This window comes from Mus pahari, chromosome 22, assembly GCF_900095145.1.
Source record: "Mus pahari chromosome 22, PAHARI_EIJ_v1.1, whole genome shotgun sequence".
Lineage (NCBI taxonomy): Eukaryota > Metazoa > Chordata > Mammalia > Rodentia > Muridae > Mus > Mus pahari.
This window is the reverse complement of record NC_034611.1, coordinates 45,983,887-45,997,167: the sequence shown is the minus strand read 5'-3', so window position 1 is coordinate 45,997,167 and position 13,281 is coordinate 45,983,887. Positions and strand designations below refer to the sequence as shown.

The 13,281-nt window shown below is 46.6% G+C and overlaps 1 protein-coding gene across 1 annotated transcript in view; it reads right to left on the bottom strand.

Moving 5' to 3' along the window:
* Aco1 (aconitase 1) overlaps positions 1-11,250 on the bottom strand; it is a 51,356-nt gene extending 40,106 nt beyond the window's left edge. The window contains exon 1 of the mRNA XM_021221906.2: positions 10,859-11,250. The gene's annotated coding sequence lies outside the window, so the exon portion shown is untranslated. The remainder of the gene's footprint in view (positions 1-10,858) is intronic.
* Positions 11,251-13,281: the final 2,031 nt, after the last annotated feature.

Sequence of the window (13,281 nt, the reverse complement as noted above, 5' to 3'; positions counted from 1 at the left end):
AAAGAAAGAAAGAAAGAAAGAAAGAAAGAAAGAAAGAAAGAAAGAAAGAAAGAAAGAAAGAAAGAAAGAAAGAAAGAAAGAGGGAGGGAGGGAGGGAGGGAGGAAGGAAGATAGATATTAAAGGTGGTATAGGCCTTTAATCCCAGGGACAGAGGCAGGTGTATCTATATGAGTTCAACACTAGTCTAAATAGTGAATTGCCAGACAGCCAGAGCTACTTAATGAGACCCTGTCACAAAAGAACCAAACCAAACCAAACCAAACCAAAAATCCCCCAAACAAACAAACAAAAACAATGAAGCAGTTGCCGGCTCTGGCAACACTGGTAGCACCTTTTCCTGGAGCATCGATTCCATACTACAAGCAGAGCTGCCGTCAACCTAAGCGTCCCTCTCAGAAGCCTATGCCAGGCTGTCTTCTTGGAACATTTGGACGTCATTTATTGCTCTATTTCCTTCCAGTTTTCTGTCCTATCCTAGGTAACTGACCAGAGGAGGCCATATGTTTCTAGAGTTTTAAGTGGATGTGCACCAATTAGTTTTCATGCAGGCATCCAACATTTCCGTGCCCCACTTTCCAAATGTACAAAATAAGGTAGATCTCGGATCTAAGGTAAGTCTGGACAATGGTCTAGAAAGTCTTCTAAAAAGAATTTCTGACTCGTGCATTCAATAGATACTTCTATTACTGACTTAGAAGTTGTGGCAGGTCCCAGGGGACACCAGCAAAGGCACAGAGACAGAGCTCCCACCATTATAGGCCAGTGCATACAGACTAAACAAGTGAGTGAGTGTCCACGGAGAATGGGGGGGGGGGACCCTGCTTCTCTGTAAAGTAGAGCAAGGGCAATAGGCAGCTCAGGGGCAAGGGGAAGGAGGGTTAGGTGGCCAAAGACCCCTCACTGAAGCCACCCGAGCAGAGAACTGAAGGCACAGCTCCTACACACAGTTCTCAGTTAAGGGTGAGATCTCATGCAAAGGCCCTGCGGTGGAGGCCAGCACGGAGGTGAGCGAGGACCAGAGGGAAAACACCAAGGTTACTTGGGGCTCTTCAGCAACTGGGTGGGGCTTTGTAGAGACAGTTATACATTCCTGGTTTAAATAAGCTTTCAAAAAAAAAAGTCCATTAAACTATGATGAGGTATGTATGAACTCAGTAGGAAAATATTAGATGATAATTAAGATGTGGTTCCTTCCTGAGTCTGACATAACCTTTGTTTCTTTTTAGTTCATTACTAAACAATACTGGGAATTCTGGGTATGCAGCACAGAAATGATCATGTCATACTGAGCACACGCACACAGGCTCTGTAAATGTGGTCATGATCTGGGGAAAAGGGGCAGCCATAGCAACACCCGACAAGGAAGTTCTCTCCCTTTTGGGGGGTTTCCCAATCCTGAAGGGGGCTGTGTCCTTACCTGTATCTCAAAGACAAAGAATCAACCCAATCAACTCATTTTAAGTTAGTTGAAGCAAATCAAAACAACAGAAGACTCATTTTTATTTTTAGTATCATTGGGTAGTTAATTGAAACAGTTTCACAAAAATGTTGCTGAATTTCAGCATTTATAGATTCCCGAGACATCTAGGAAAAACAGCCACCGGGGCACAGAACAGGAATCCAGAAAGCAGAGCTGCTGAGGCAGAGGTCAAGGTCTAGGCCAGCCGCCCTCGTTCTCTGCTAGGGAAGGTAACCCTCAATTCCTCTGGGTATGTGCATCTTCACTCTAGTTCCTAACAGTCATTAGTGGGCTTAGTACGTTTTTGCCTGCAGAGACCCCAATTACGCTCTCTACATCTAAGTTGTGAGCGTGCGTGAATGTGAGAGTGTATATGTGAGAGCAATGTGTGTGTGTGAATAAGTGTATGTGAATGTGTGTGTGTGTGTGTGAGTGTGTGAATGTGGGTTATAACTGTTACTTTATTTCCTCAGATGATGCAGTGAGATAAGAGCAGTACCCAATCTGTATGAATACACGGCTTGGGTTGAGCTCAGAGCATTTCTTTCTCTGTTTTAACTATCTCTAAGGTCTAGGCCTGGATGCTTCTAGCCTCTATACAATCTTATCTTCCAAGTTGACTGATTTGATCTGGCTTCTCTTGGCTCTCACTGAGTCTCTCAGCTTGGCCTCACACTAACTTTGGCAATATGTTCTAATCTTCTGGCTCCTCCTCATTCTCGGGTTCATCCTGTCCTCATCCGTGTCTAGCCTGTTCTCCCTGCCACTGGCCTCTGTAAAATGATCTGGCTAAAACTGCTACACTATCTCTCTGCGCTACTCTGGAGTACCTTCCCTGGCACTCAATTAGACACCACTTTCAAACATGACTGCTTCCTTCTACAAACTAATCCTACCTTCATTGTTAGGGGTAGAGGTGTGTACTAAGGGTGTGTCTGCAGTCCAGACAGATCATACTGTAGTCCAGAGTGTGTCAGCAATCCAGCCAGATTACGAAGACCTAGAAAGTCTATGGATGTGATCCCTTGCTAAAGAAGTCCTCCCAGCACTCAGGAGGCAGAGGCAGGCGGATTTCTGAGTTCGAGGCCAGCCTGGTCTACAGAGTGAGTTCCAGAACAGCCAGGGCTACACAGAGAAACCCTGTCTCGAAAAACAAAAACAAACAAACAAACAAACAAAAGTCCTGTTGCTGGATTAAAACTCCTGTATTTGTGTGTGTGTGTGTGTGTGTGTGTTGTGGTTGTGGTTATGAGACTGGGTCTTCACGCATAGCCTACGCTGGCCTTTTACTCTCAACCCACTTGTCCCAGTTTCCCATTGCTAGAATTTGTAGCAGATGTGCCACCATTCCTGACTTGCGTGTGAGTCTGGAGGAAGAGCAGAGGGGTGAGTGACGTTGCAGAGCAGCTGAGCCTCATTTGACTTCCTCAAGCTCTTGAACTTTTGTAGTGACGAGCTTTTGACTTAAATTTTAGGATGTCACCACAAAAAGCTGTATGTGCAGCCTCCAGGGACCTCCCAGGCCTACTTTTACCTTGGCATTCACCAGGTTTTGGAGGTCCAAGGTGATCTAGTCAGGGTCTCAGAACTGTCAGGATGCAGAGAAAATGGCCATGCTAACGAAGTTCCCAGAAGCCCATGCATGCACACCGGTCTCAATGATTTCCCACGAGAACAGCAAAGTCTGCAGGACCTGAGGCTCCTGTCTCTGACCAGCACACTCCTGCCCCCTAGCAGGGCATCATCACAGCCAGGCGGTTGGATACGTTGAAGCCACAGGCAGACATGTTGAGATAGGAACGGCAGTGCAAAATGTAGTCCCTCAAACTCTTAGGCAATAACGCTCTAGTTCCAGCTCAGTGAATACATGTGGCGTGGCTTACACACGTGACTCCCGATGACACTAAGTCTTGGTATCTGTGCTTCTTTGGACTGTGCAAGGAAGGAATATCAAACCACATGTGTCTTAGGATAATGTGACTTAATATGTTTGGAGATAACATCGCCATACACAAGGTCTCCTGATATGAGAGAGGGAACTGATGGGATTCACTCAAGCGTTTGCCCGGAGATGGGTGGGGTCAGGACCAAAGCTGGGAAGCACAGTAATTAACAGCATTACAGACCAGAAGCAGCTACTGCTCAAGGATATATGGGTTGTCGTTGCAGTGCCTGGCACCTCAAAACACTGATAAAATCTTTAAGCAACTCATCCACAAGGTGCCACTATTTTATTTTATAGGTGACAAGACAGTCAGAAGGGTTAGGTCACCTGCTGAGGCCTCCAGGTGGTAACCTAGCTGGAAGTTAATCTCTGGCCTCCCTTGCCACAGACAACTCTCTTGCATCTAGGCTGCAACTTCTCAGCTACAGGCAGAGTCATTTCACACACGAATATCCAAATCAAATAGTGTTTGAGAAAATTAAACTCACACATAATCTTCAAACTCTAAGGCATCTATGTGAGGACCAGATAGCCTCAAGCTCCCTAAAATGTCCTTGACTTTGGACAACTCTGAAAGGATGGGTTGGCGTGAATAGTAAAGGCAACAGCAGCATGAAGGCAACTGAGCCCCTATCTTTCTTTGCTAATGCAGGAAACAACATCCTGAGTCCCAAGGCTAGAGAATGGAACCCAGGCTCTCAAAGTCCTTACATCTCCTGGGTACAGCTCTCCAACATGGCAGATTCTTGGCAGTTCTTGAGCAAATCTATTGATTGCTCTTCTTCTCAAACAAAGTTTCAAACTAGCGAATCACATAGGAGGCCAACTTAGAATGGCGCATCTTCATGAACCATGTCATAACCTGTAACCTGCCCTGTAATGCTAACACACAAAGGATGAGGAGGACTATGAATAATCAGTGTGGTCCACACAAGTCATTTGGAACGACGGCCCAAGGCAAGTCATACAAAGACAAGCATCCCCAAACCGCCCTAAGGTTAGGAGTGGATAAGAGAGAAGTACAGGGAGACTCACATCCCCCTAGTCCTCAGAGTGCTTGGGAAAAACTCTTGACAACCAAGTCTAAGGAACCGCTGGCTCAGAGAATGAGGTGTCACAAGGTAGTTAATAAAGCATCCAGCGGTAAGAATCGCGCTGAGATGCTCTGACATACAGTGCTTCACAAGGTGGTTTCATGCCCTTGCAAGTTTGTAACATTTCATCCCCAACTCTTTGGTTTCTAATCTGCACTTGGGTTTGACTGCCCCTTAAGATGGTAGACAAGAGCTTTTTTCTGTCTTCTTAAGGGGGATTAACGAAACATCACTTTGTTTCTTTGCAGATTTAAAGTCACAGTACCTGTCCGTACACCTCTGTCCTCATGACAAGGAATACTGGGATAACTGAATGAGTTAACACACTAAGCACTGTTGTTCTGGGAGCTCTACGATACAAGTTACAGTAACTGGTGAGACTGTTACCAAACTACTGCATGAAGCTTGGCAGGCTAGAAAGTAGCCCGTTCCTCTTACTAAAGATTTAAGTCTATACTTTAAATAGAGCCGAGAAACACTCTCACCCAATAAAAGGGACCGCATAAGATATGGATGTTTACGTCTTTTTCCTGGAGTGGGAAGAATCGCGGCACAATCTGACAGATTTAAGGCTCCGGATACATACGGATGCTAATTCTCTTTTAAACAAGAAAAGCAAACAACGGTCCCATCACAACTCTTTCAAGAACTTCAAAAATCTATGCAAATGACAGAAGCTTTACTTGGCCGCAGGTAATGTCTGGAAACATCTCTTTTACATTCGTTTTATTCCTCCATTAATTCTTTTTTAATATGTTTTTATTTAATGCATGTGAGTGGTTTTGCCTGCATGTGTGTGTGCATGTGCGCTGTTTGGGTGCCTGGTACAGGTGGAGAGGCCAGAAGGTGGCATTGGATGCCCTGACGCTAGAGTTACAGACGGCTGTGAGCTATCGTGTGGGTGCTGGGAACAGAACCCAGGTTCTTTGGAAGATCAGCCAGTGCTCTTAAACTGATGAGCCGTCTATCCAGCCCCCCTCCAGTGAGTCTTATTGACTCGCTTGGCATGCATTTCTTGAGCATCTTCTTAGAAGTAAGTATTAGGTACCGCAGGAGAAAAGAAGATAAAAAGACACACCTTTTATACAAAGATTACAACCTAACAGAAAAGACTGATATAGGCACACATTTAATTACAGTACGATAAGGGCCAATAGGAAGATCAGTGCATAAAAACGGCCACAGCTGGGATCTGAAGAAGACTGTAGGAAAGCCAGAGCTGGCCCTGGCAGAGGGTAGAGCAAAGGCTGAGAGGGTTCAAGGCTTGCAGAGGCTCCACCTGGCTCACATGAGGCAACTGAAAGGCTGAAAGGCAGACAGACAGACAGACAGACAGACAGACAGACAGACAGACAGACAGACAGACAGACAGACAGACACACACACGAAAGCACCATGAAGAAAGGTGTTCTTGTTCATTTAAGTAGCTGAAGATGAAGATGAAGACGACAACTCCTGGCATGGTGAGGAGGGAGGAAGAAGGGTACGGATGGAACCGAGACTGGTCACTAGGTACTGTTCAGACTGTAGAAGCCAGATCACCCTCTTCTCCGTGTACTTTTGTGCCTCAAACTTTGTATTAAAATAGTTCAAAGTGAGACATCAAGTGAGCGAGAGAGAGAGAGAGAGAGAGAGAGAGAGAGAGAGAGAGAGAGAGAGACAGACAGATGGGGGGGGGCACCCAAAGGATCCAGAAAGATGGTCAGCTGATGCAATAAACCTATAAGGAACTTTTAAGCTCCCAGTCAAGTGGACAAAGGGTCACAGCGGACTCCACAGCGGACTCCAGGGGGAAGTCAGCACAGCACAGCTCAGCACAGTGTGACTCCAGTGGTCAGTGTGACTGTTTTCAGTTCCCCACACCTTGCCCTCCTCTCCTTTCTCCACTGGAAAAGAGACCTGCAAAGCTCTCTGCCAGGCAGCCTGTTGGTAACTCAGCGTAGGAATGGAGCAACCGTTTTCCTCCATGTGTTACTCGTAAAACAACCACAGAGATTAGCTTTTATCACAAGCTAATTTAGAACGCATTTTTGATGCAAAGGTCCATGAAGCAAGGCTGAGGAAAATCTAAAACCCAAATTAACCCCATCACCAAGAGAAACCCACTCATTACTGTGGCAAACCTAGTTTCTTTACCCAGGTGATCACACACACACACACACACACACACACACACACACACGCACACATGCACCCATGAGCACACCCTCATTATTTTCTTTCCTCAAAAAATAGAGATGACAGGAAAATACTCATTTTAGACCTTTTATCTTAAAAACAACTTACCAGATCTTTGTAACTCCAGTGCGAGGGTTTGCATACGAGTTCATCAACAAATATTTTGCTTTTAGTACTTTTAACCTCTGGTAAGAATGTAAGTCAAACACTAGGAACCTATACTGAAATGTTTTGACTTGAGAGGGTTTGCTCTGAATATTTTAAGTTAATATGTACTAGTATTACACATACGCATTCAGAAATGTGCCATGACAATGTCACTTGCTGTGGTGGTCATCAGGGAGTCACACTACTTGAGAAGGATTAGGAGGTACTGGCATGTTGGAGGACGTGTGTCACTGGGGGTGGGCTCTGAGTTTCTCCTAGCTGCCTGGGGATCTGGATGTAGATCAAGGTGCCACGTCTGCCTTCCTGCCACCGTGTTCCCGGTTATGACGACAATGGACTAAACCTCTGAAACTAAGCAAGTCCCAATTAAACGCTTTCTTTTCTAAGAGCTGCCATTCATGATACCTCTTCGCAGCAATAGAACACTAAGACACTGGCCTGATTTGGGGGGTGTGGTGTAGGATCATTCTTACCAAAGAAATCACCCCATCTCCCTTTAAAGGCATAGGCTGTTATAATTTACTTTTTTGCTTTAAGTTGTAAAACAAACCTATGAATCTGATAGGACAGATGAGGTTCTTACATCACAAACACTAAGAGAGAAAAGGCTCCTGACTTGTTCGTTTCATCTTGCCCTCCTTCTCAGAAATAGCAACTGTTAATAGTTCAGTGTTTGTCTTCCATTTCTGAGGCTACTTTAAATTCCTGGGTGTGAGATCACGTAGGAATACAACTTATGTATGTATATAGGTAACAAGAATGCACATATCTACAGTATGTGTAAAACATGTACATATAATACATATGATAAATGTTATAATATACACGTGTACAAGGAAGGTTTGTCCCTGCCCCTGAAGCGAGGATAGCTGTTAAGAGATGATGCTGGGTTTGTGCCTACAGTTAAAGTCTATGCTGTATTAGAAGGCGGGGTCATCTACCACTTTAAATCTGAGCTGGCTCTAGAGAGCCGGGAATAGGATTCCCCTCACTGTGCATACCATGGAGTCCTTCCGTGAACAACCTACTCTGCATTCCTCTATGATTGATTCTAAGACCTCTGTAGCTTCAACTTCCACACACATCCACCTTGGAGATTCCAGTCTCAGAATTCCTGAAGAATCTCCTTTTCTACACAGAAGATATTTTTGAAACAGGGTTCCTCTTCACATTCTAGTATGAGTTTGTAAACGATGGCCCAGTACCTGTTTTGTAAATAAAGTTTTATTTGAGCACAGATATGCTCCTTTGCTTATATTGCCATGGCTGCTTTCTTACAGTAGCAGCATAAGAACTGCATGGTTCGCACGCCTTTAAGCCCAGCACTCGGGAGGCAGAGGCAGGCGGATTTCTGAGTTCGAGGCCAGCCTGGTCTACAGAGTGAGTTCCAGGACAGCCAGGGCTATACAGAGAAACCCTGTCTTGAAAAACCAAAAAAAAAACAAAAACAAAAACAAAAACAAAAACAAAAAAAAAGAACTGCATGGTTGTGGTTTTTGCTGTCTGGCTTTTTGCACACACAGACACAGACACACACATGTTGATTAATATATTAGTACATTTTAAATACAGCCTTCCCTACCCCCCATCTATCAAAAATTTGGAAGACTTGAATAAAACACCTCATACCTATTATCTTTGTTCAGGCTAAGGGATCTGGCTTTGCCAAAAAAAAAAAAAAAAAAAAAAAAAAAAAGAAGGAAAGAAAGAATGCACCTTGGCTCCAACAACAGCAGCAGTGTGCTGGTAAATGTTTAGCAATTTGTTCGCAGGTAGAAAAAAACTCATACATGGAGTGCTGGATGATTTCCATGTTGTAAAGAAATATTCTCATTATGGTCCATTTCAACCTACGGAAATGTAACGCTGCTGAACACAGAGCTGAGAAGAAACGTGCACAAACACTAGCATAAATCTCTCTCAGGAAGCCGTGGTCGCTTGGGACACCTACTAAGCACAACCCAGTTGGAAAGTCAGAGACAGTAAGGTTCTGAGAGAACAAGGGACCTCCACAAGGCCAGCGAGGCCAAGAATGGACACGGGGTGGAAGGGAGTTTCCTATGCAGACTCGAGCGGCAGCATGAGGAGGTATTTTCTCCTAAAAGACAGGAAAATGGAGCAAACAAGACAAACATTGTTGTTGGTTGGGGAAAAGGTAATAAATACCATTTATTTTAATTGTCATCTTCACATGTAGGCCTCTGGTTTCCTTTGCACGTGCTTTTGATGCACACCTTACTCGCAGGTACTGCTTCCTTACATGACCATGTTTCATGTCCACTTACAGACAGGAAATGATCTCAACTGAACAGTACTTACCTATGCTCTTGACTGTACATTCCAGACAGGCCCTTCACCATTTAAAATCATTAATTTCCCAAGGTCCAGAAGAGTTGGAGATGAGATAAACATCTACTCAAGGATGAATAAGGGAGGCTCCAGCATCAACGTGTTATAGCAAGAACGCAAGGGCTCAGAGGTCAGATCCCAGTCCCCCTTTCCCGACTGTGGGAGCAACAGCATGTGTGCAAATCATTTCTAATGTATTATTTAAAGAGCTTAAGCTGCTCACTCAGAACACAATAGCCTCCTTGGGTAGATAATATGTATGTAACTTCTATCTCAAATTTGTGTAGACAGCATGAAACAAAGGAAAGACTCCAATGCAGGGTTCCATTTATCACACAGGGACACACTGGGCAACTGCTTTCCAGTGGCAGAGGCAGGACCATACAGAGCTCACCAGAAATCCAAGTGGCAGAATTCAGAGACTGGGACACATACTTCAACAAATCCAAGGCTGGAGACCCCCAAACAGAACTGAACACAGGGGAACGGAGACAAAAACATGCCACCTGGTATTTTAGAGATGACCTCTCAACTGCTTGGTAATCTTACAGCAACCCCTACACATTTGGCACGGTCTAGTCACACACACCTCCCTGAACCCACAGGTCTGGTGTGCTACATCAATGCAGCAACCCGATGCTTACAGGGATCAAATCAGCAGGCACAGAAACAACTAAGGCACACCTGAATGTCACCCAGAGCCACTGCCAACTGTGTCGGAAAGTGAGGTCTAGAGTGTTCCTGGGTATCAGAGGTTAACTAGCTCCACGGCACTGGGTGGAAGAACCATAAATAAAGTGGCAAACCCAGTGAACTATGCTTCCTAATCACTGGCTACTTCAGTGGTTCTAAAGTATGCTGCAGAGAAACACAGGCGCATGTGTTTGGGCGGTCAAAACCACTCTTTAAACAATACAATGTTACATTTTCACCAATATACTTAAAAGTCTTCAGAAGCTGTATGTCATACTGCAACAGGCTGAGTCTTCTTCTAAGCAGAGATTTGCAGGAAGGTTAAAGAATGCCATTCTTAATAACAGTGTTTTGGAAACTATAGAGAAATTGTTTAAAGTCATGTTAAATGTAATTGGTCTATTCTGAATTAAGTATATTAAGTGTCTATATGTTGTATTTATACACCGCAAAAATCAATAGATACACTCTATATAACAATGGTTCTTTAGGCGCGCTGCGGGTCCCAAATCCAAAAGTTCGGCAACTTCTGCTTGGAGGCTGTCATGCGTGGTGCTGCAGGGAGATTTGCGGTTCTAGTGCCCTGGGCTGGCCGAGTGGTACAGTCCCGTTCTCCTTGGGTTTCTCAATCAATCACCTTGGACTCTATGCCCTTCCACTGAGGGGGCTCTCACCCTCACCCCGCCTGCCTTCGCCCCGTGTTGGGGACTCCAACCTGCCGGGCACAATCGATCCTTTCTATCCCGTGGGCTGGGCCTGGCACACTGACACCCCGGCGGTGCGGCCCTCACACCAAGGCGAGTAACTCCCGGGGCGCCGAGTAGAGCCACTCCCAGTCCAGAGCGACGCAGGCTGGGGAGCGGGCAGAGAGGTCACCCCAGGAGCCAGCTCCACGGCCTCCCCGCAGCTCTCCCCGGGTCTGCACCGTGGGAAAGGCCTGCACGGACGCCCCGGGGCCGCGTGGTACTCACCGCTCACGAGTGCAGCTCCCCGAGCACACAGGCGGGTGCTAGCAAGGACCCAGGCCGACTCCGCGCTCCTCCCACTGAGCGGTCCTCCGGACGCTCCGGCAGCGAGGCGGGACCCGTGGGAGAGCGGGCCGGAACCAGCTGCAGCAGGAGAGGGGCGGGGCCCGGGCCTCACTCCGCCCCCTAGGGGCGGAGCCTGGGCACCTCCTCCCTCCCGAGGCTGCAGGCTATGGCTGAAGCTTGCAGTCTGGTCCGGGTGCGCCCTCCCTTCCGAACCTTCCGATCTTGGCAGACGGGCGGAGCCTAGGGCCTATTCCGCCCCAAGGCCCAGATCTGACTTGAGGTTGCAGCCAAGGGGCAGAGCTTGGGAACACCTCTTCTTTACAGAGCCTGAAAGCAGACCATACGGAGGGACGAGTCCCAGGTCCCTACATGGCCAATCCAGCGAGCTTAGGTTGAGGGGCTGGGCACCGTCCTACCCGTAGATCAAGACTCTTGGCCACGGACGGGGGTGGAGCCTAGGACCTGCTCCACCCCTCTGTACCTCCCAGGCCCCTAGGCCCAAAGCTGAAGGCCATTGATCTTCGTGGCTCCTCCCCATAGGCGGGAGAAACTGAGCCCCGGGGCTGCGTCCAGCTTTGCTAGTGGCTCAGTCCCAGGAAGTGTAGAGCTGATTTCTAGGCTTTTCCTCTTTTGGAGAGTGGAGAAGGCTGACTGTCCCTTAGGAGGGGCCGAGTGTGACCTGTAACTGCCTGACTAGCGCAGGGAGCCAGAAGAAGAAAGGACTTAGGATTTCTGTTGCTGCGATGAAACGCCATGACCAAAAAGCAAACTGAGGAGAAAGGGGTTTATTTGGCTTACACTTCCAATTCATTGGAGGAAGTCAGGACAGGAACACAAGCAGGGCTGGAACCTGGAAGCAAGGAGCTGATGAGGCCGTGGGGATGATGCTTAATGCCTTGCTTCCATTCCTTGCTCTTACAGAACTCAGGACTACCAGCCTAGGTGAGACCGCTTACCATTGGCTGGGCCCTCCCCCATTGATTACTAATTGAGAAAATGCCTTACATCTGGATCTCATGGAGGCATTTTCTCAACTGAGGCTCCTTCCTCTCTGATTAATTTGTGTCAAGTTGACACACAAAACGCCACCTTTCTTTTAAATGCTAGGTAGTAAGTAGTAAGTTTTCTGAGTGCCTCAGTACACTGCATAGTCATCTCCCTTTTCCAGTGTCCCCCACCTCCTCCACCTTGCCCTTCACTTCCTATTCCGACTCCAACTACTGTTTTGTTTTAGATTTCTTCCTGAGGTTTTAGTTGTTTGGGGCTTTTGGTTTGCTTTTGAGTCAGACACTCATGGGCCCCAGGCAGGCTTAGAGCTCATTGTTGGGTGGGACTCCCCTAATTTTGGACTCCCTACATCTACCTTTAAAGTGCTGGGACTGCAGGTTCTGCCCCACCACACCCAGCTCTTTTAAAAAGTCAGGTTCTCTGTTTTTACTTGCACAAAGCCCAGGAAGTGGACATCAGGAGCACACCCCAACATTTCTGTAGTTTACACAGAATGCAAACTTTCTATGTACAAAACTTGGTTTTAGCCTACAGCAACCCATAAGTTATGGCACATGCTGTCCAGCGATCTAAAGTCTGAGCTGTGAGACTGAGTGGGGGTTCCATACATGCTACCACAGTTTAGCCTCTCAAGTCAATGTGAATTCGGAAACGGGATTGATTAGCTCTAGATGAAAAGATGTAAGGTTTTGCTGCCCAGATTGTTTGGGAATTCAGGGTAGGCTTCTACATCGAGTTAACGTGAATGAGCATCATGTAGGGAGAATGACTAGTAACTAGTATGTCAAGCACCTGGCTAGGGATGGGGGTTTTGCCTCTCTAGGTTGCTCCCTTAGTGCGGAAGGCCCTGAGTTCCAGGGACTCACCACAGGCTGGACTTGAGTTCCAAGCTGTCAAAGCCTAAGGCTGGCTATTCCAGGCACTCAGGGCAGAGTCGTATTCTTCTTGCTTCTGCTATACAGCAGGTAGAGTTATAACTCCTGATCTTTGGCTGAGACCAAGCTTTACAGTCTCTGCCTTTTGTTCTTCCGAGCAGCCCTGCCTGTCTCTATACTTTTGCTGTTCCTATATAGTCATAGCTTCTTGCATTTTCTGCGGAAACCCTTTAACCACTTCCTAGTGTTATAGTTCAGAGCTCTTGAAGGGCGCTGGAACTCTTAGCTGCCTTCTGTGTTGTCACTCTGAGCTTTAGCCCTTGGGGGCCTCTTAGATCTTGATGACCCTGAAATGCTTCAGCTGCCTCATCATGGCCAATGCCAGTGCTGCTGTCTCTGCTATCAGATATGGCAGTCACATCTTCCCTCCATACAACCTGCCTAGCTTGATTAAGACTGTAGACAAAGAGATTATTTATT